This window comes from Nomascus leucogenys, chromosome 4, assembly GCF_006542625.1.
Source record: "Nomascus leucogenys isolate Asia chromosome 4, Asia_NLE_v1, whole genome shotgun sequence".
Classification (NCBI taxonomy): Eukaryota; Metazoa; Chordata; class Mammalia; order Primates; family Hylobatidae; genus Nomascus; species Nomascus leucogenys.
The window spans coordinates 91,445,197-91,465,200 of NC_044384.1; the positions used below are offsets into that span (position 1 = coordinate 91,445,197).

The 20,004-nt window shown below is 58.1% G+C and overlaps 1 protein-coding gene across 1 annotated transcript in view; it reads right to left on the reverse strand.

Moving 5' to 3' along the window:
- Nucleotides 1-20,004, reverse strand: part of KCNQ1 (potassium voltage-gated channel subfamily Q member 1) — a 397,426-nt gene that overhangs the window by 117,156 nt on the left and 260,266 nt on the right. The gene's annotated exons all lie outside the window — the stretch shown is intronic.

Genomic DNA, 20,004 nt, shown 5'->3' on the forward strand with positions numbered 1-20,004 from the left:
GCTGGGTGATGCCTCCTATTTTACAGAGGGGGAAACTGAGGCTCCAGAAGGTAAGGGGCTGGCTCCAGGTGGAGGATGGGCTCAGGTGTGGCTGTGTCCCAAACCCCCTCTTCCCAGGACCCTGGCCGGCTTGCTGCCTGTGGGTGGTCACCAGCCCCCAGCAGGAGCCTCGAGTTTCTGGGCCCCCAGAGGGTGGGTGGGACCAGAGCCACCCCTGCCTCAGGCAAGATGGGGCTGGGGCCCATGGGGCAGGGGAGACCGCCAGGGCAGGGGTCCCCTCCCTGGGCCCCAGTGGGTGGGACAGAGGCCCCCAGGCTCCGGCTGCAAGGCGAGGCCTCGGTGGCGGCCACAATAAATATGTTTGTTCAAGGGAAGCCAGGCTGGGAGCTGTGTGCGCCGGCCCGGTGAGGAAGAAAAGGCCGCTTGTGCCTTGCACACTGGGGCGATTGTTCCTGCTCACGCAACTGCTGCCCCGTGGCCGGAAAGGTCAGACGGCCCTCGGGCCCCGTCGGAAGCACCGGTGCCTCGGGCCCCTTCGCTCGCGCCTGCTGTAACGTTCGCCCGCGCTCTTCACTGCCCGGCTACATCCACATCACCTCCAGGCCTTGGCACGGGGAGAGAAGGTACCAGGCAAGGTCTGAAAGATGGCCTAGCAAAGGCGAGGAAAGAAACGAAGCCAGGAGTCCCCTGCCCAGCCCAGGCATCAGGAATAGTGTGGAAAGAGAAGGCCCCAGCCGGTGGCCTCAGCACCCTGAGGGAGTGGCTTTGGCCCCGAGGGTCTTTGCGGTGCCCATGGGGCAGCTTGTTTTGTGGACTATGGTTTGGATATTGGGGGATGCCAAGGTGAGGGTTGGGGAGAGGCCGAGGAGCACATGAAAGTCGCCAGCAATGCTCCTGAGGCAAGACCAAGCATCGTCCTCACCCACCAAACAGAAAGCTGAGAGGCACTGCCTGGCCGCGGCCCCGCTTCAGAGCAAATGGAGTCGACAGAGGCCACCACGCAGGCTCTCCTGGCTCTCCCACAATTTAAAAACCCTAAAGGGCAAAAATCAGGAACTCAAAAGCCTGGTTTCCTCCCATTCCTCTGAAGGGGGAGGAAGGAACACAGGAGCCCACGGCTTGCAGGCCACACCTCGCTGGTCCCCTGCTGGCAAGGCGGCCTCCCTCTCCTCTCCTCTCTGCGGGAGACTGCTCTGTGAGATGGCTTCATCCAAAGGGCACTCTGAATTGTGGCCCTGATGGTGAAGGCTGTGAGCAGCCGCTGCAGCGGTGTGATCAGACACTCTAGCTGAGTGAGTTTCCCACCACTGCCTTCCACCCAGAAGAGCTGGGAGAAGGGGCCATAGGAGCCTCATGGGTGGCTGGCAGAGGGGACAGGGGCTCTGGACCAGCCCTCCCCTCCCTTGCTCCAGGCACCTTTCTTTGGGCCTCAGGCCCTCCTGTGTGCACTGCTGGGGGTGATTCTAGCAACCTGATCTCCATGACCACAGGGTCCCCCCAAAGATGGGTCTGTTCCAGAGGGCTTGCCTTAAGCAGTGAAGGTGACACTGACATGGGAGGAAATCCTTCTCCTGGGTGAGAACCTGCAGCCCCACCTCCTGCCCCGAGAGATGGCCTCCCTGGGTGTCCGCCTTCCCTGTGTCCGGTGCCTGAGTGGGCATGTGGTGGGCGGCCTGCAGTGCTGGCTCCCTTTCCCAGGCCTCTCCCGCTGACACACAGCCGGAATGTGCCAGACTCACCAAGGCCTGAATTCCCAAGGGGTCTGGCATGCCGACTGTGGGACGAGGGCATTTGGGCATTGTTCTCTCCGTGCAACAGTGGGGTGCATGGGCGGTGAGGCCCCTTGGATTCCGCCTGCCACTCTTGGCTTTATGAAGCTGCACCAGGTCTGACTCAGGCCTTGGGGAATTCAGCACCCCCTCGAGTGGGCACAGGGGACTGCACCTAGGGGCCGCCTCCCTCTGCCAGGCTAGGCAACGCAGCCCCTGCCGTGAACAGAGGTGCCTGGCTGCCCTCTCTTCCCCCAGGTCCCTGAGGACCTTTGGGTCCAAGGTTGAGCTGTGAGGCCAAAGGAAGTGTTTGCTCCCAATGCAGGGCAACAAGGGCCTTCTTTTTCTATGAGCAAAGCTGGGCTCCCAGAGAGCGGCAGCTGGGAGGAGGCTGGGCCGGGGCTCTCATTCCTGTAGTTGGTTCAGCTGGGGGCAGCCTCTGGTCCATCTGGCCTGGTGCCCAGCCCCTGCTCCTGGCCACAGCCACAGAGGCCTGCCACCAAAATGGCTCCAGCGTCTGTCCCCCACCCCTCCATTCTTCCCTCCTCTGCCCTTTGAAACCACCATCACTGAAGAATCCTGCATCTCCCAAGGGCAGCCCCTCTTGGGCCACCTGCGGCAGTTCATACCATAATTCACCTCCCCCAGGGAAATGAGGCCTGGATAGGGAGACTCTGGCCACACAGGTCTCACCTCTGCACTGGATGCCTAGGGACAAAGTCCACCCGCCTCCTGGGGCCTCCCAGGCCCCCTGCAGTCTGTCTCTGCCAGACCTCCCCACCACGCTGCTATTGACCGGCTCCTCCAGGTCACCCCTGTGCTCCCCATAAGAGAAAGAGGGAGGCAGGGAGGTGGTGAAGAGCGCAGGACAGAAGCAGAAAGGGGGCCATGGGGAACAGCCACAAGCTAAGGGAGGCGGGGCCTCCCTTTGAGCTTCCAGTGGGAACCAGCTCTGCTGGCTCCTTGAATGCAGCCCATATTGGACATCTGACCTCCAGAGGTGTTAGATAATAAACGTGTCACTTAAAGCCACTAAGTTTGTGGGAATTCATTACAGCAGCCATAAGAAGCTAAAATGGTCCCTCTCAAAACAGTCCTGAATCTACTACTTCCTCCTCGCCCTCCTAGTCCAGCTGCTATCCTCTGCCTGGACTAGTGCAGTAGCCTCCCTCCTGGTCTGCCAGGTCTGTCCCAGACCCTCAATGGTCCATTCTTGGCTCTGCAGCCAGAGTGACCCTGTTGCCATCTGCGCCAACCACGCTGCACTCATGGCCAGCCAGGGCTTCACGTGCCCTAGCCCTCAGGGTCCCAGCACATGGGCCTCCTTGCTGTCCTGCCAGCCTGTGGGCCCATCCCCACTTCAGGGCCTTTGCTGTGGCTGTACCCTCTCTCCATGATGCCCTTAGCCCTGACACCATGAGATTCACCTCGCTTTGGGGACACTGTAAGGTGCTCCATGACCCCATCCATAACAGGCCCCTTCCCCAAACCAGCCCTGTCTTTTTTTCCCTTCCAAACACTCTGTAGATAAATAATAAAGTGCAGCTGTCCCTCAGCACCCATGGGGACCTCCCGCAGGTACCCAAATCCACAGGTGCTCAAGTCCCCGATACGAAATGGTGTGATACTGACATGGAGCCCACACACATCCTCCCATCTGCAGACCACTTATGATACATAACACAACACAAATGCTGCATGACCCACTGTTACACTCTATTGTTTAGGGAATAATGACAAGAAAAAAAGCCTGTGCAAGTTCAGATGTTCAGCACAGATGCAACTTTCTTTCCAAATATTTTCTGTCCATAGTTGGTTGAATCCATGGATGCAGAGCCCTTATACATCTCCCATCAGTGGATATCCCTTTGGAATTTCGTATCAGTTTTGTATTGTCACTGCTGTCCCTGGCACCTGGAGCAGCCACTCAGTATTTGTGGAGTAAATGCCAACACATCTCACTTTAAGGACTTTCCTATCTTCTCTCATTTAATCCACCTGGCAGTGCTACAATGTGGTGACTTTATTACCCCATTTTATAGGTGTGGGCACCGAGGCACAGATATTTGTCACATCCAGGGCAGTCACTCAAGCCTACAGCACGGCCCTAGCTCTGTGGCAGGGGGCTCAAGGGAGAAAGAGCTAGGCCAGACCAGCCCTTGCTCCTAGGCCTTGCTGAGCAGCTTCTCAGCAACAGGTCTGGACCCTCAGCCCTGGGAGAGCCCAGCTCATGGGTTCCTGGCCCGAGCGCCCTTTGTGCCCGCCTGGGGCAGGCGGGGGGTGGGGGTGTGCTACATAAATGGGCTATTGTTCTGTGACTACAGTTGCCAGCCCTGCATGCACAACAGCCCCTGTGTCTGCAGTGGCTCCCAGAACCAATCAACACCTTATCAGGAGCATTAATCACCCCGCTATCTGCCCCAAATCAGGCAAACACTTCTGGGGACTTCAAACTCCTGACTGCACAGAAGTTTCTGTGTAATAATAGATTAAGTTTCTGGTGGTTCAGCAGCATCCACTGCGGCCGGCCCCCTCAGGTGCTGAGGGGCCAAGGGCTGCCAGGACCAGGAGGACGCTCTGCTCCAGCCTCGGCTCCTCCTGGGATGCTCCTCCTGCAGCTGGAGCCCTCAGGGACTTCCTGGCCCCCTGGCACTCTGGGCCAGCAGAACCCCATGCCCAACTGGCCACCCTTAGCCTCCATCCTGTAGGCCAGCTTCTGGGAGGATGCAGTGGGCTCAGGCCCCGTGCCCTCGCGCTCCCAAGGCCCGGCTCTGCTGGTGGGCTGTGCCAGAGTGTTTAGAATCTCCTAGAGGAAGTGACCTGGACCCTAGTGGGTGGGAGGCTAGCAAGCCAGAGGCTGCAGAATTAGCAGGAAGCCAACCCAACTCTTGTCACCAAGCACTAACCCCCGGTTCTAGAGTCAAACGCTGGGTAGGTCCTATAGAAAAAGCAGCTAACCAGTTGGCATTCAGCTGGCTGTGGTCCCCTGAGGGCTGGCGCTGGGTCAGGGATGGCACTGTGAACAAGAGTCCTGGCCCTGGCTTCAGAGCACATCCACCTGGGGTGGGACTTACCCTGCGAGGTGCCAGGAAGAGCCTTGGGGAGCCATAGAGAAGTCAGGGCAAAAGGGTGGGCGAGTGGCCGCTCCAGAGGTGGAGGGGACAAAAGAGGTGAGGCCTGTGTGAAGGGAGGACAGAGCCATCAGAAGTCCTGGAAGGGATGTGTGCAAAGGCCCTGCGCAAGAACACTTGGGAAGGAGCTGAAGGAGAAGGAGAAGGCCAGAGTGGCTGGGGAGGGAGGAGGGGAACAGGGAGGCAATGAGGCTGGGAGGTGAGCTGGAGCGGCCACACGAGGCTCACGCAGGGTAAGAGGGTTAGATTTTGCACCACATATGATGGAAATGAAGCGCTTTGACCAGCGTGGCCCCAGGGGCCATCAGATGCTCCCTCTGCCTCCACAGCAATGCCCCACAGTGCCCACAGAGGAAGGAATGCCTGGCCACGTCCCTGCCCCTTCATAGTGCAAGACGAGCCCACACCAGGCCAGGTGCTTGGTGTTGTACATCGACACTGTTGTGGAATCCTGGGCGCTGTCTGCTCGCCCTTCCGCATACAGCCCTTCTCCACTTGGCTCACTCTGCCCTAGGAGGCTGATCTCTGCAGGTTATGTCCACAAGCTCCTGGCCCAGGGCTTCAGATTGGGTCTAGCCAACTGGACCCCTGGCAGGAGGCAAGGAGGGAGGAGAGCGAGTCCGGGGTGTCTGCTCCTGCTCCCTGCCGTGGAGCTGCTAGGGCCAGTTGTGAGCCTCATGTCAGACAGCCATCATTCTGTTAAACTCAGGCAACCTCCTCCTCCTCTTTATTCCTCGAGTCTGGGGTAGGATTCCCCCCAGGGACACTACCCCATATTCCTGCCCAAGGCCTGGTGGTCCCTGACACCTGACTACACAGGAACGATCCTTGGGTGCCATCCTGTGCCCCACACGTAGCTACCGTGATTGTCCCTATTTTACAGATGAAGAAACAGAACCTCAGAGAAGGCTTGAGCTGCCCTGGGTCCCTGAGCTGGGATTCAGACCCTGATGTGTCTGCCTCCAGGCCCGAGCACATCCCTCAAGCTGCCTCCTTGTCCCTAACATCTGTAGACGCTGAGCTTTTGAGGCCTCTGTTGCTCCAAAGCCCCACCGCCCTGTGGCTGCTCCTTCCTGAAGTCTGGCTTATGTCCGTCTCACTCCTACAGGGGCAGATATATCACAGGACTTAAGAGGTTGAAACAAACCCAACAGGGCAGAGGAAAGGGCATAGCACAAGCCCCCAACCAAGTGGCTTAAGTGTCCCCTCCCCACTGCCAACCTCCATGCCCAGGGCCAACCCTCCACCTGGGGGAAGAGACAGGGCTTGGAGAGTCAGGATCAGGGGCGAATGTGTTCCCTTTCTCACTGCTTTTGGGCTTCAAGTGTTCTGCTGGGAGCTACTTGGGAGGGGCCTCTGGAAGGGCAGACCTGGTGCCCATGCCAGTGGGGCACGGGGGATACCTCTCTGCCAAGCAGTGAGGAGATGGGCACAGTCACAGGAGAAGCACATTCCAAGGGAAAGCTGGCGCTTTAAAATCACTATTTCCCCCATATTAAAGTCAGCTCCTATTCAGGCCAATGCAGAAAAATAAAACTTGGGGGGAAAATATAAACTACTATTCCTCCCTTCTAGGAATGGGTCATCCCCTTTTCTCTGGCCTCAGTCCACCAGATCTTCACCAGGGTCCCACCCAGCGTCCCTCTGGACTTCTGGCCATCTCCCTCACATCAGCCATGGTCCCACCCAGTGTCCCTCTGGACTTCTGGCCACCTCCCTCACATCAGCCATGGTGGGGCAGGGGTGGGGTGGGGGACTGCTGGAACCTGCAGTGGGTGGTGTCTCCGCCTGGGGCCTCAGTTTCCCCACTCTGACAGGGCAGCTTCCATCTCCTGAGCTGTGTCTGTACCCTTTTGGAAACCTACTGCTGGCCCAGGAAGAGCACCACCCTCACACAACACGCCGCCTGTGATCTGAGGATGCTGTAGGTCCCCCAAACCCATCCAGGGGCCCTAGGATCCTCAGGTCAGGGGGCCAGGCAGCCACTCCTTCATGAAGACGCCCGCCCATCTTGCCACGTCAGCACACATCTCGTGAGCGAGCTCAGCTTCTCTGGGCCACTGCCCTGGACCCACCCTTGGCCTGCTCCTCTGCCCTGGCCAGCTGGAAGCAATCTGCCTGAAGCAGGCAGGTGGTCCTCCTTAGTGGGCTCCCAAGAGGCCGTCCCCAGCCCTTCACCCACGCAGAGGTGGCTCTGTATGCATGGCTGCCTGGGGCCCCTTCTCTGCCGGAGTGAACCAAGTGCTCTGGAATTCATGAAGAAATCAGGGGTCTTTAGCCTGCTGTTTTTCTTGGCGAGGCCTTATCACAAATTAGTGGGGAAGCCCGAAGGTTAGGGTTTCAGTTAGTTCAGCAGAATCTGAGGAGCGGGGAGTTGGCCTCCTGCCTCTCCAAGTCAGAAAACGCTTGGCCTGTGGGGCCCCAGGGAGCTCTCAGAGCCCAGGATGATTAACCAGGCAGGTGACCTGTGCTTTGGGTGGGGGCAGGGGTGGGGCCTGGGGGAGATAGCTTTCACACAAGCTGACAGGTTTCACAAAGCCCAGTGATCTCTCGTACCTTCCCCAGGCTGCCCTCGGCTGGAGTGCGCAGCCTGTGGGCCTGGGGCTTTGGCACTGAAGGCAAGGCAGGGCGCCCAGCCTCATGGAAAGGGCACACTTGGGAGGGGGGCGAGGGCACGTTTGACTTGGGTCCCAGGGTCAGCCCCTTGAACTTGGCGACTTCATGCGAACGCACTTCCTAAACCACAGCTAAACGCAAGGGTTCTATATCAGTAGCTCAAAGAAGATTGGGGACCCCCAACCGGACAAATGGCAGGTCACCTCCATGTAAAAAGTGGGCTCTTCTGAGGAAAAAGCAGGCCAAGTTGCCTCTCCTGTTTTGGAAGGCAGGAACCCGAAAGCCAAACCACTAAGTATCCACCAGCCACTCATGAACTCAAAAAAGCTGGGAATATTTCTGGCAAGCGCTGGCCCCACGGCTGAGCCCCCGACCCTGGAGTGTTTCACAAGTCCAGCCGTCTGCCCCAGATGGATTCTGGGAGCTTGTCCTAGGCTCACCACTGGGTCTGAGCACAGATGGCCCTCAGCTTCCTCCTGTCTCCACGTCAGGAATCCGTGCCTGCCCCACCCTGCCCTTGCTCTCCCCTGGAGCTGAAATGGGTCCAGCGTTGCTTCAAGACGTGAGCTTATTTAGGAGTCGTGTCTGACGCTTCTCAGACCCTGTGCTTGTCTACTGGGCCCACAGGCTTTTCTTAAACGGACAGGGACCCTAGTGGCAAGGCTTTCCTTAAACGGACAGGGACCCTGGTGGCACACCAAGTTCCAACCCAATGGCTCCTGATAGCCACACCAGACCCTGCCCTTGGCACCCAGTCCAGGTTACTGGATCAGTCGTCTCTACCCTGTGACAGAGACCACTGTGTTCCCATTTCATAGTTGAGAATGCTGAGGCCTGACACCTTCCAGTGCCTTGTTCCAGCTCCACACAACGGCCAGAAGCTTGAGCCCAGTGACTCCTCCCTCTGTGGGTGAACTGGCCCCTTCACCCAACTCTGAGTCCTGGCTCTATTGCCTGTGTCTTTGTGCATGTCCCCACGTCCTCCTCTGTGAGCCCAGGACAATCACAGTATCGCCTCCTGGGGGGCAAAGTGAGAGGGAAGGGCAAGGCTTGGGTGCAACTGCAATGGCACCTAAGGGGAGAAGCTGTGTTTGCGTGGGAAAGGGTTCCTGGTGGGGCCCCTCCTAGGTGACAAGGCCCCTTCTGCCCTGAGTGCAGCCGCGGACTTGCAGGACAGCCTGCCCGTTGCCCCCCACCACTTCTCTCTCTTTGCCCTCCAACCCTCCTTCCTCCAAGGGCAGTGTCAGCTTGCCAGGAAGGGTTCCAGGCCTAGGGCTGGCGGGACAGGGACCCTGGCTGCCAGCTCCATTCCACTGTGCAGAAACCCAATCTGGGCAGGAGGACGCTGTCGCTCCTGAGGATTTAGGGCCATCACCTGGTGGAGCGGGAGGGCTCTCCTCCCTGACAGAATAAGTGGTTACATGCCGAAAGGTGACACCGCAAAGGGGTCCTGAGCCGGGAGGAGGACTGTATATCATCTGAGCCTGGATCTGTGCGTGTTTTTCTTTCTGTCTTTCCTTCCTGGTCTCCTTGTCACGGCCCCCTGGTGATCTCACCAGAACGTCCTGGTCCAGATGTGATTCTCTATCAAAAGCCTGGGCCCCCAGGCACCACCCCAGGGCCTGTGTGCAGAGGTGGTGGGGGCTGCATAGATGGAGTACAGGGCTCTGTGTCAGACACAGAGAGCCATGTCCTGATTTCTGTTCCCCCTGGTGAAAAGACTAAATGCCGCCATGCCTACGGCAGATACAAAGGCTGAGATGCCCCATCCCTGCGGCACATCCCCCAACGTGTGACTTCCTCGTCCCGAGGTCCCCCTGGAATCTGTGACTTGCTTTGACCACCATGTCATGAGCAAACGGGACACGGAGAAGCTGGAGTACACATGCACCGAGTGGCTGGGAACCCTGCAGCCACCAGCAGTTAGTGAGGCCTCGCTAGCTGGTAGAGGAGAGGCTGTCTGCCAAGGGTCTTCCCTGGGAGCAAGGCCATCCTAGGTCACTCAGCCCAGACCAGGCCACCTGCCCAGCCAGCCGCTAGGTGTGAGGGATTCGAGGCTGTTGCTACTTCGAGCTGCTGAGTTTGAGGCTGGCATCCCCTCTTTGGGCTTCAGGGTCCTCTCTAAATGCCACTGCCTCCAGGCCCACTGCTACAGTAAGGACAGAACCGCAGACCAGGTGTGGGGCTGCCTGCGTGGGGCCTCCACGTGCCACAGCTGCCAAGTACCACCTGGTCTCACCTAACAGCTCCTCTCTCCCTGCCCATTCTGCAAGAAGGGTATTGTCACATCCCACTTTACAGATGGGGACACCAAGGCTCTGAGACGGAGGGGCTTGCTGGGAGTCTTGAGGGTTGCAGTGTCCCGGGGGAGGCAGTGGAGCCTCCATGTCCCTCACTTGCCCCAGCACTAAATGGGACAGGGCTGTGGGCACCTTGTCCAGGGCGGCAGGGAGTGGGGTGAGCAGCTGCAGCAGGCACGTGGAGCAACAGATAAGCAGCACCACATCCCTCTCAGGCCACCATGGAGGAAGGCGGAGCCAAGGCGGAGCCACAGAGGAAGGCGGAGCCACAGAGGAAGGCGGAGCCACAGAGGAAGGCGGAGCCACAGAGGAAGGCGGAGCCACAGAGGAAGGCGGAGCCACAGAGGAAGGCAGAGCCTGTTTTCAGGATCCGTCTGTGATCCCACTTGTCCTCTCCACTCAGACCACTCTGGCACAGGAATGGAGGCCAGGAGGCCTTTGGGCCACAGCTGGCCCACAAGGGTATGAGGTGAGCCTGCCCCAAGGCACCCCAGGTGGCAGCTGCAGTGCCCAAAGAGCTTCATCTGCCAGTTGGTCCTGGGAGTGACAAATGCCACCACCCCCACTCTGCTAAGGCAGCAGCTGCCATAGCTCCCATTCAGAAGGGTGGCTCAGATACTGCCTCACAGGGCCCTGGTGTCAGTTGGCTGAGTCCAGCAGGGTAGAGAGAAGGAGGGAGGAAGGGTCTTGGTCACAGGGCACAGCTATCTAGGGGCAGCTTAGCCACCTCACTAAGTTTCAAGAGGCTGCCATAGCCTATTTACTAAACAGGTCATGACTCCCAACCACATGAGAAGGGAAGCACTCTCGGTTCAACACTGCCGACCCTGGCCCATGGCACTGCTCTCATCAGCTCCCCTAGGACCTCTGCATGGCCAAACCCCACTGCCAGTTCTGTTCTCAGCTTCAGTGGGACACACCAGCCGTGGCTGACCTACTGGCCTCTACTTCCTTAGAAAAAGCTTCTCCTGGGGGTGACCAAGCCTCCACCTTCCTGATCTCCTTTGTGAAGTCCTCCTTGATCCCTGACCTCTGAATGCTCTGGGCTCAGTTCCAGGCTGCAGGCCCCCATGGTCTAGCACTCAGCTCCCAGGATGGGCCAGCCTTGCCTGGTTCTATACAAATGTCACTGCCACAGAGAGGCGTCCACCCGAGGCCCGCCCTGGCCTCCCATATTCCTTTCCTATCTTCACCCAGCCCACCTCTCTCCACCTGTCAACACCTGGTAAGACGACACATCACCTGGGACCCCCAAGAGGCAGGAGCATGCTGCCTTTGTGGCTCCCCAGCCCTGACTCACCAAGGTCAGGACCTCAGGATCCAAGTTTGATCCCAGGAGCACATACCCTGTGCCTGTCAGGACCCTAGTAGGCTGTCTGTGTGGGCCCTGCGACCCCATGGAGGTGAGGCGGCCACCAAATGGAGGACAGGAAAGCTCGGCACGTGCCTCCCAGGAGCAGGGGGTGTGCGTAGAGACAGGCTCCTTGGGCTTGGGGTGAGGGTATCCCCAGGCAGTGGAGTTGGGTCTCATTGGTCATGCCAAGAGAAGTCCACGGTGGGGTCTCCCTGCACTGGCAAAGGGGACAAGACCTCTTAAAGGGGCCAAGGGACAGATGGACGGATAGACAGACAGCTCCAGGTGAACCTCCTCGGAGGCTCGGTCAGCCTCCAGCCAGGGCTGCTGCAGGCCAGGCGGGCCGAGGGGACCATCACCACCGCTGCTGTCGGAAGAGACAAACAGCTGGAGGGCTGCCTGGCGTTAAATGCAGCATCAGAAGTGGCCCAGAGTGAATGGGTCCTCCTGAAACACCCAGGCTCTGCTGCCCCTGCCAACTCTACGTGAGGCCTCCCACCCCTGCAGGCGGAGTAAAGCCTCCCAAAGGCCGCTGACCGCTGGAATGTAAATCCCTAGAAATATTTCTTGATACAATTTGCTGATTCCGCTCACACCTTGGGGGTGAAACACATCCCTGGACCTGCCCCTCTTGTGGGCTGGAGACAGCAATTTGCTGATCTGCCAGCCCTCTGAGGCAGGGAGGCTGAGCTGGGACTGGGAACAGCAGCCTCGCTGCAAAGTGCCCAGCGGGAGTCAGCTTATTAGCTGCCTCTGAACAAAGGCTACAGAGGCTCGGGGGTCCCTCATGAGCAGACCCCTGCGGGTAGCTTTTCAACCCCCAAAGAGCTGCCTTTTAACTCGACCTCCACGGTAGGACAAACAGGGGGAAGAAATTAGTCGTGGATGCTGCTGGATGTTTCGTAACTTGTCAAGTTGTCTCCCTGGAGTTGGTCTGGCCCCAGCAACATGTCCCCCCAGCGTCCAGAATGGAAAACATGAGACAGGCCCCCACCAATCCCCTCCCCACCTTTTAGAAACTCTTTACAAGCTTTAAGAAACAAATACCCTTTCTTGCATCTGGGCCCTGGCTGCCGCAGGTGTCCAGGGACCATCCATGGCTCTGGCCTGGAAAGCTGTACCTGCCCGAGGCCCTGGAAAGCTGAGAGCTCCTGGGATGAGGAAACCCTGGGAACAACCTCATCTCCCTCAGGTAGCCAAGTCCCCAGTGGCCTCGAGGTCCAGGCCAGGCCCCAACTCCCAGCACGGCCATTCCCCAACTCAACACCATGTAATGAAGAAAATGAGGACCATTTGCCCCAAATGATCCAAGGGCACGACTTCCCATTGGCTGAGAGGGACACACTATGAACCCCACAGATAGCATGGAGTCCTAGGTTCTGGGAGCCACCCTGCAAAAGGGGAAGGGGCTGGTGGTGGCTAATGCTCTGTTTCCGTTTCAGTGGCCAAGGAGGCCTTGACACCCAGGCTGACACCCCCAACATAGGACACTCAGAGAAGGACCCACAGGAGCTCAGAGTTCTGGACAGGTAGGGGTTAATGGCACACTGCTTGCTCTGGTCAGCCCTGGGTCCCTCTCCCCTTACAGAGAGAGGCCACGTGAGCTTCGAGGGGGCTGCCTCTGCTTTGAGAGGCCTTCTTGAGGCCAGCAGCTTCCTCCTGGCCTTCAGCTGTCCCCAGGCAGGGCCGGCATATGCTCAGCACGAAGGAGGCCTGACTGTAGCCGGGCTCCAGAAGGCGGCCGAGCCGGGGACTAAGTGCCTGAGCGTGCACATAGGCTGGATGAGGAGAGCTGCCCGGACACTCAAGCCCCCAGGAGCCCACCGATACTTTTTAAAGATAATAAATGACAAGGGCAGTTGGCTTCTCGATTCTTTACACGTCATGCCCACAGTCCATTTGGAAGACTGTGCTGTCTAACATACTAGAAGCATCCCTTGCAACCCTCCAGTGGGTTTGGGAACTGAACCCCACCTCTTTTGGCAAGAGCCCCTCCAGCAAGCTGGCATGGAGGGACAGGGATAGTAAGGGACTTGTTTTGGGACATTTTGCAGTTTACCACATTTGCACGCATGGTAAAGCGGCTCCATCTCCGTCCAGGTGTGCAAGGGGTCAGGCCCTGGGGTCTTTTGAGTGGTTCGCTGACCTAGCTATACATCTGTGATGCGGGTTTGATCTGTGTCCATTTCCGTCTGTCACTGAAGATGATGGACTATTAGGACACCTCCAAGGGCCACAGCTACATCAGGGCTGTTTGTTTCTCTGAAACCAGCACAGTGTTTGGCTCTGAAGCTCTGCACCCAGGCCCATTCTCCAACCCAACACTGTGTGATGAGAAACACAGGTGCCAATTTCCCCAAATGATCTGAGGGCACGACTTCCTACACTGTCCTGCCCTGGTTTCCTTTGCTACTGCTGGGCCTTCCACCAGCAAGGCTCGCCAGCCAGCAGGCAGCATTTGGGTGACAACAAAATGAGGGTTTTCAGCTCGAGAGGATTCTCTGACTTCTTATTTTGATCTTTGTTCTCTGAACTCTGGGATTTGTGTGCAGGGTGTGATAATGGTTTTTTCTTTTTTGTTTTTGTTTTTTTTTTTTGAGTGCCTGGTCAACACGTCAATCACAATCACAATCACCATGGTTCACTGCGCTCTTAACCTCCCAGGCTCAGGTGATCCTCCCATTTCAGCCCCCAAATAGCTGGGACCACAGGCACACACCACCTTGTATGGCTCTTTTTTTTCTGGTAGAGACAGAGTCTCGTTATACTGCCCAGGCTGGTCTCTAACGCCTGGCCTCCCAAAGTGCTGGGACTATAGGCACCAGCCTGTGATAATGGCTTTAACCAGCACCACCTTCTGTGTGTTCTCCTAATCTTATGTACATAGCCATTGTCACCCCCAACTTGAGAGACGAGAAGCCTGAGACTTGGGAGGTCAGCTCTGCACCCCAGAGCACACGGCTGGAGATGGTCCTCTGTGGTTGGAGCTCCACTCGCCACAGGGCCTCCTGCCCCAGCACACACTCAGGGGGCGGGAGGGGGGTCACAAGTGTAGATGAGTATCTACGGTCTATGGTCCCTGGCAGATGCCAAGCCTTCACCCTGGGGTGGGGATTCAGTAACTCTTGGAATAGCCCAGGATTCTGCATTTGAATGGACTTCCTGACCTTAAGGTGCATGGCAGGGAGGGTGCAGACATGAAGGCTCCTACAGGCCCAGTAATGACCAGGGACGCCTGCCTAGCCAGCTCTCAGATCCCTGTAGTAAAATGGGTACCTGGATGCTGATGGGAGTGCCTGGCACAGCAAAGTCCAGGGCTTGGTCAACACCAGGGTGGACATTAACCTTTTAGTGTGGTCCTAACTGCAACTGCCCTTCCCCTGACAGATGTAAGTGGCCCTAGCCCAGGTCATCTAGTACGGAGCCAGCTGGGGAGTCATGCATCTACACAAAGCACGCAGAGGACTTCTGGACAGTCCAGGCCACGCATGTGCTCCAAGGAGCCTGAGCTAGCTCAGATGCCTGAACTATCCTCTATGACATGTACGAGCCTTGCATCTACTGGAAGCCAATTCCTGGGGTCCATCATCCCTGTCCTCCCCTCTGCTCATCCACATCCTGGGAGCTGTGCCCCATGAGGCTACAGGGATGGGCTGGTGCTGCGGGGATCAAGTTCCGGCTTCAGGAGGAGCCCTGAGGTGGAAACAGGCAGGTGAGGAGGGGGTCAGCCAGGTGCAGGGAAGCCAGTCTGGGTCTAGGGATGGAGTGTGGTGAGGCACCCTAAGTGTGGGTGTCTACCTGGGGCTCAGGCCCTTGAAGCCCAGAGCAAGCACAAGGTGTGTGAGGGGGATGTGGGGAAGGAAGGAGCAGAGGAAGGCAGCTGTCAGGGGAGGGCCTCTGGGCTGCAGTGGGGCTCTCAGTTCCCCCGAGGGCAGGGAGGGCCTCAAAGGGTTTAAGCCAGGATGGGGCACGCGGGCTGTCAACCTGGCTCTTCTAGAAGAGGCAACTCCACAGACGTTGAACAGGCCCTGAGACTACACCCATCAACAAAACAAAACAAGGTTCACTTCTGTGACAGACGCAGCTTTCCCAGCCTTCAGAAACCAAGGAAGCCATGCCAGGTGTAGTCCTTACTCCATGACCACGGCAGCCCCTAAAATGCTGGGCTAATACCCTGGGGGGCTCAAACCTGGAGGCCCTGGGGCGAGTGGGCCATCGTGGGGGAGGGGGTTCCTCTGGCCCAAGGTCTCGGACAGGCGTGTGCTCCCTGCTCTCCAGCCGCTGTGAGCTGCTTTCCTGTCTACCCGCTCTCTACCTCAGGCTCCCCAGTGCTGCCCTGCGGCACCTCCTGCCATCTGTCTTTCCGTTTCTGCTCTTCTGAAAGCTTGTGTTTAAAACAAAATTAAGAAGCCAGTTCATACGGGCCTGGGGAACTTTCCTGAATATGGGGGTGGGAGGATTGGGACAGGAACGTTCCTGGATGGGGCCGTGACCTCCCGCAGCTCCTCTCCCTCACCCGTCCTAAGCCAGGCCCTGGTGGGGCAGGGGCCCTTTCATTAAAAGGTTCTGGAAGAAAGCCAGGGAAAAGGGTGGAAAACTGGGAAACAGGGAGGGAAGAATTCCATCTTGGCTACCCAGAAGTCTCCTTGTGGCTTTGCTGTCTACCTTCTCAGTACGTAGATTTTGGGGAACATTGGCATACTGTGCGCAGAGGTGTAGGCTGCAACCACAGGAGCCTGGGGGGGCCTGGCTGTCAAGGCTCTCACTCTGGGGTAACCCTCAAGCTGACGTCCAGCTTGCGATTCCTGCTCCCCAACAGCCTTTGAAATGGCTGAGGTGACCCGACCAAGCCGTGGGGTCTGAGGGACGCTGTGCCAGGCCCAGTCTGTGTCGCACTGCAGCCATCAGTGTAATTGCCTGCCCTGCCAGGAGTAGGAAGGAAGACTTGGGTTGTCTGCAAGAGCACCTGGGTCCCAGAGCAGAGCCCCGGCCACTTCATGGTGGACAAGCAGCACCAGAGGGCAGGACATGTGGGGGGCTGTTTGTCACTCAGCAGGACCATGGCTGTCCTGGCGAATACAGGGCCCACTGAACAGCTCCACACGTACCACTGAGATTCCTGTACTCACGGAGGGGATATTCACTGAGCTCCTACTGCAGGCCTGGCCTTGGGCCAGGGTGATGTCTGCCAGTCACCCAGTATTCAGCATGCACTGGGTCCTGGCTCCTGCCTGCTCTCAGCTCCCTCCAAATGTGGGAAGAGATGGTTGCTTTGGATCCAGAACACCAGTGCTCCTGGCCTGTTCAGTGCGGGCCACCCAGTTCCACCTCCTGAAGGAGAAGCACCACGCTGCCCGTGCCTTTCACGGCTCCCTTCCGTAGTGGGGAATCTGGAGTCTCTGGGGCTTGGGGCCTACTGTAGCTGAGAGGCCCTCAAGATAAGATGTTCTGGGAGACAGGGAATGGAATTCCACCAGGCCCTGCAGAACTGAAGCTGCGTGTCCTAACACCACTTGGCAAGTCAACCCACAAGAGCCTGGGTGGGAACCACACGCCTGGGAAGCTGGAGCCTGGCCCTGGAGGCTAGGGACAAGGCTTTTCTGCTGAGAAAGGACACCTAGCCATTCCTCGAGAGCCTAGCTGAGGAGGCCTGGGGACTGTGTTCCGGCCAACGGGCCACCTTTTCCCACTGTGGCTTGGCCAGCTGGCCACGCAGCTCCACTCCCCAAAGCTGTGCCCCTAGAGGGTTCCTTGAGAGCTGCAGCACATCTGAGGCAGCGGGTAGTTGTGGGCGCTTCAGCTTGGAGCTTTTTTCTGACTTCTTTCCTTAGTGAGAGGACCACTTGAGCCTGGCCCAGAGAGGGTACATGCTGCTTTGGAGTTATTTATGACCCCTCCAAAAGTGAAAAATTGTTAAGTGATACAAACAGCAATTAATGAGGGTCCAGCAACCAAAACGCTCAAGGGAGGCTAGGAATAGGGGCTGTGACCCTGGTGGTGGGGTCAGTGCTCGGAGGACAGCACTTGCCCATCACTCTCAGTGCATGAGAGGTCAAAGGCAGGGCAGCCTCTCCCGGGGCCATTCCTCACCAAGAGGCCAGCCCAAAGGGTTTGGAGGTGACGTGGGGGACAGTTTTATGGTTTGCATCACCATGGTTCCCACTCTAGCCACCCCCTCTACCCACTCAATCACCCAAGCTTTGGCTGGTGTGGCCACCCTCAACCCCAGGAGGCTGGGAGGCATTTAGACCAGTGCAAGGCTCCGGGGATGTGGGATGCGGCGCTGCTCCAGCTGGTCAACCCTCATAGTCAGGGCCAGCTGGAATGTGGCCAGAGGGACAGGGTGTGATATGAGGGTGCCCCAGAGGGCTCCCCATACCCCCTGAGCTGGTTCCTCTTCCCCCAAGAGGTCCTTCTGTGTTTGACCACCTAGGGAGTCACAGGCTCCAAGACTGGCAGGGACTTGGAAGGATGGGTCCCAGGGGACCCCAGCAGGGGTGGTGGAAGAGGAAGCCTTCGGTGCAGGCATCCCCAGGTATACTTCAGCTGGAAACCAAGTCTACCTGGCTGCTCTCTTCCCCCTGGGCCCTCACACATGCCCCTGCCTGAGCCAGGCTGCAGGGGGGTCCTCCCTGGCCTCCCCCCATTCCCACACTGGCCAACAAAGGGTCTGGGTAATCTACAAAGCCCCTCCTGCCCCACTCCTGCCTGCTCTGTCCACCTTCCTGGCTCCTCCAGGGTGAGGGCCCTCCATGACACAGCCTGCAAGTCTTTACAGGTTCCCTTGAGCTCTCCAGAGAGCAGAGAGTCAGACAAAGGCTCAGCACCAAACCCCAGCTGGCCACTTTCTAGCTGTGTCTCTACTGAGGCTCCTTGGCTGTAAATGGAGCTGGTGGCATGGGGTGCCCATGCTGAGGCTCATGGGAGGATGGGTGAGGGGTGTCTCATGGTTGGGTAGAGACACTTGCGGTCATCCTTGCCAAGTATCATCATCAGCATTACCGCCGGACCCCACCCTGCTACTCCTCGCCAGCACCAACCACCGGCAATCTGCCCGGCTGCACCCTGGGGCTCTGCTTGTGTGACACCCCGCCCTGGCTAGGCCCCTCCTGCAGGCTCCCCCCCGCTTTGTGCCCCCATTAGAGTTCCAGGTAACACTGACAAGCTGGAGAGCATGTGTCCTGAGGGACCCGGAAGTCAGGTCCCCAGGACCTCCATTCTTTCTGAAAGGCACCTCTGTCTGCATCATTCCCTTGCTTGGGGAAGGGATGCCACCATTTGAAAGATGATGACGATGCTGCAGCCACCCTCAAGATGCTCTCCTGCCCCTACCACTCCAGCCCCAAAGGCTTCGTGTCCCTTTCTGGGATGCTGGCTACAGCTGGTGCCTTCACCTCCCAGGCCTTTGCAGGTGCTATGTCTGCCACCTGGCGAAGACTGAGATTCCACCTCTGTGAAGCCTGGCCTGGCCCTCCACACCCCATATGTCCACCCAACACTCCCTGCAGCTGTGAGCTCCTCCATCTATCTAGAGCACCTATGGCGTCACAGCCCTGCGCCCAGCCCTGGGGATTCAGAAGTGCACAGGGGAAGCAGAGAGAAGACAGTTCTCACTGATGGCAGAAGGGCGTCCAGCTGCCCTGACTCCACTGCCACCACACTTAGCCCTACCCCGGGAGCCCTAACCCAGGAGAGTACCAGAGCCCGTGGCCCAGCAGGCAGCTTGCCCATAGTGCCCGTTGCCTCTCACGGGCCTGGGAGGGGGCTGACCTTGCAGCTCAGGCCATGTGAGGTGAGTGGGCTGCCAGGGAGGTGAGGCCCAACCCCCCACCATGAGATGTGGAATGCTGGAATGCTCCCATTTGACTTATCGTGTGGATGAGATGGAGAAGCAGGACCTCTCCAGCCTGGGCACTGCGCCTGCCCAGGACCGTGCCCTTCAGGGAGCAGACCCCGGCAACAGGAGAGGCTCGGAAAGAGTCCTGGCCCACACCCTTGGCGCTCTATCTCTGTGGAGACTGCCTGTGTGGGGGAGGGCTGCAGGCCTGGGTGCCCCAAGGCGCCCCCACACACCCCTGAGTGGCAGCCACCTGGAGCTCCCTGAGTTAGCAGGAACCAAGCAGGAAGCAGAGAACAAAGGCGCGGCAGTGAGCGGCGTGCTGGGCCATCGTGTCTGCAGGGCCAGGCTCCGAGCGCGCGTTTGCCCATCTGGAAGCAATATTGCAGTAATGTAAGACGGCCAGAATACGGTATATCCTCTGAATCCATGAACTCTACAGTGAGGAATATGGATTTAATGGATAATCTTACCAGCAGCCAAGAGAACCCAGATTCCTCCCCAGGCCTTCACCCGGCACTTGGCTTCTCCTGCAACCCAGCTCGGCCAGAGGCCCACAGAGCCCGTGGCTGTGGCCTCCAGAACAGGGGCTGACCCACGATGTGAGCTCACTTTTTTCTCTTGTTGGGTGGGTTGAGGGGGAACAGAAACCTATCCACGGCCAACAAGGGTGCCTGTCCTCCAGACCCCCTTCCCACAGTGGGAAAAATTAAGCTGGAGAAAGTGAAGAAATAAGGGGGATGGCAATTAATCAAAATCTACAATGGCCGTGACTTGTTCTGGAATCTGGGGGAGAAGAAACCATTTCTGTAGCTCTTCCCAACGTAATATAGCTGGAATAATAAAATAAAACAATAAAAACCACAGCGGAAAAGATGACTGGAGAGTTTTTATGGCGAGCAGCAGAGGAAGAGCCCAGAAGGCCTGAGAAGCGCGGTGAACAATGTGATTCAGGGAACGTTTCCAGCGAGCGGAGGAGGAGCGGGACGCAGGTCCG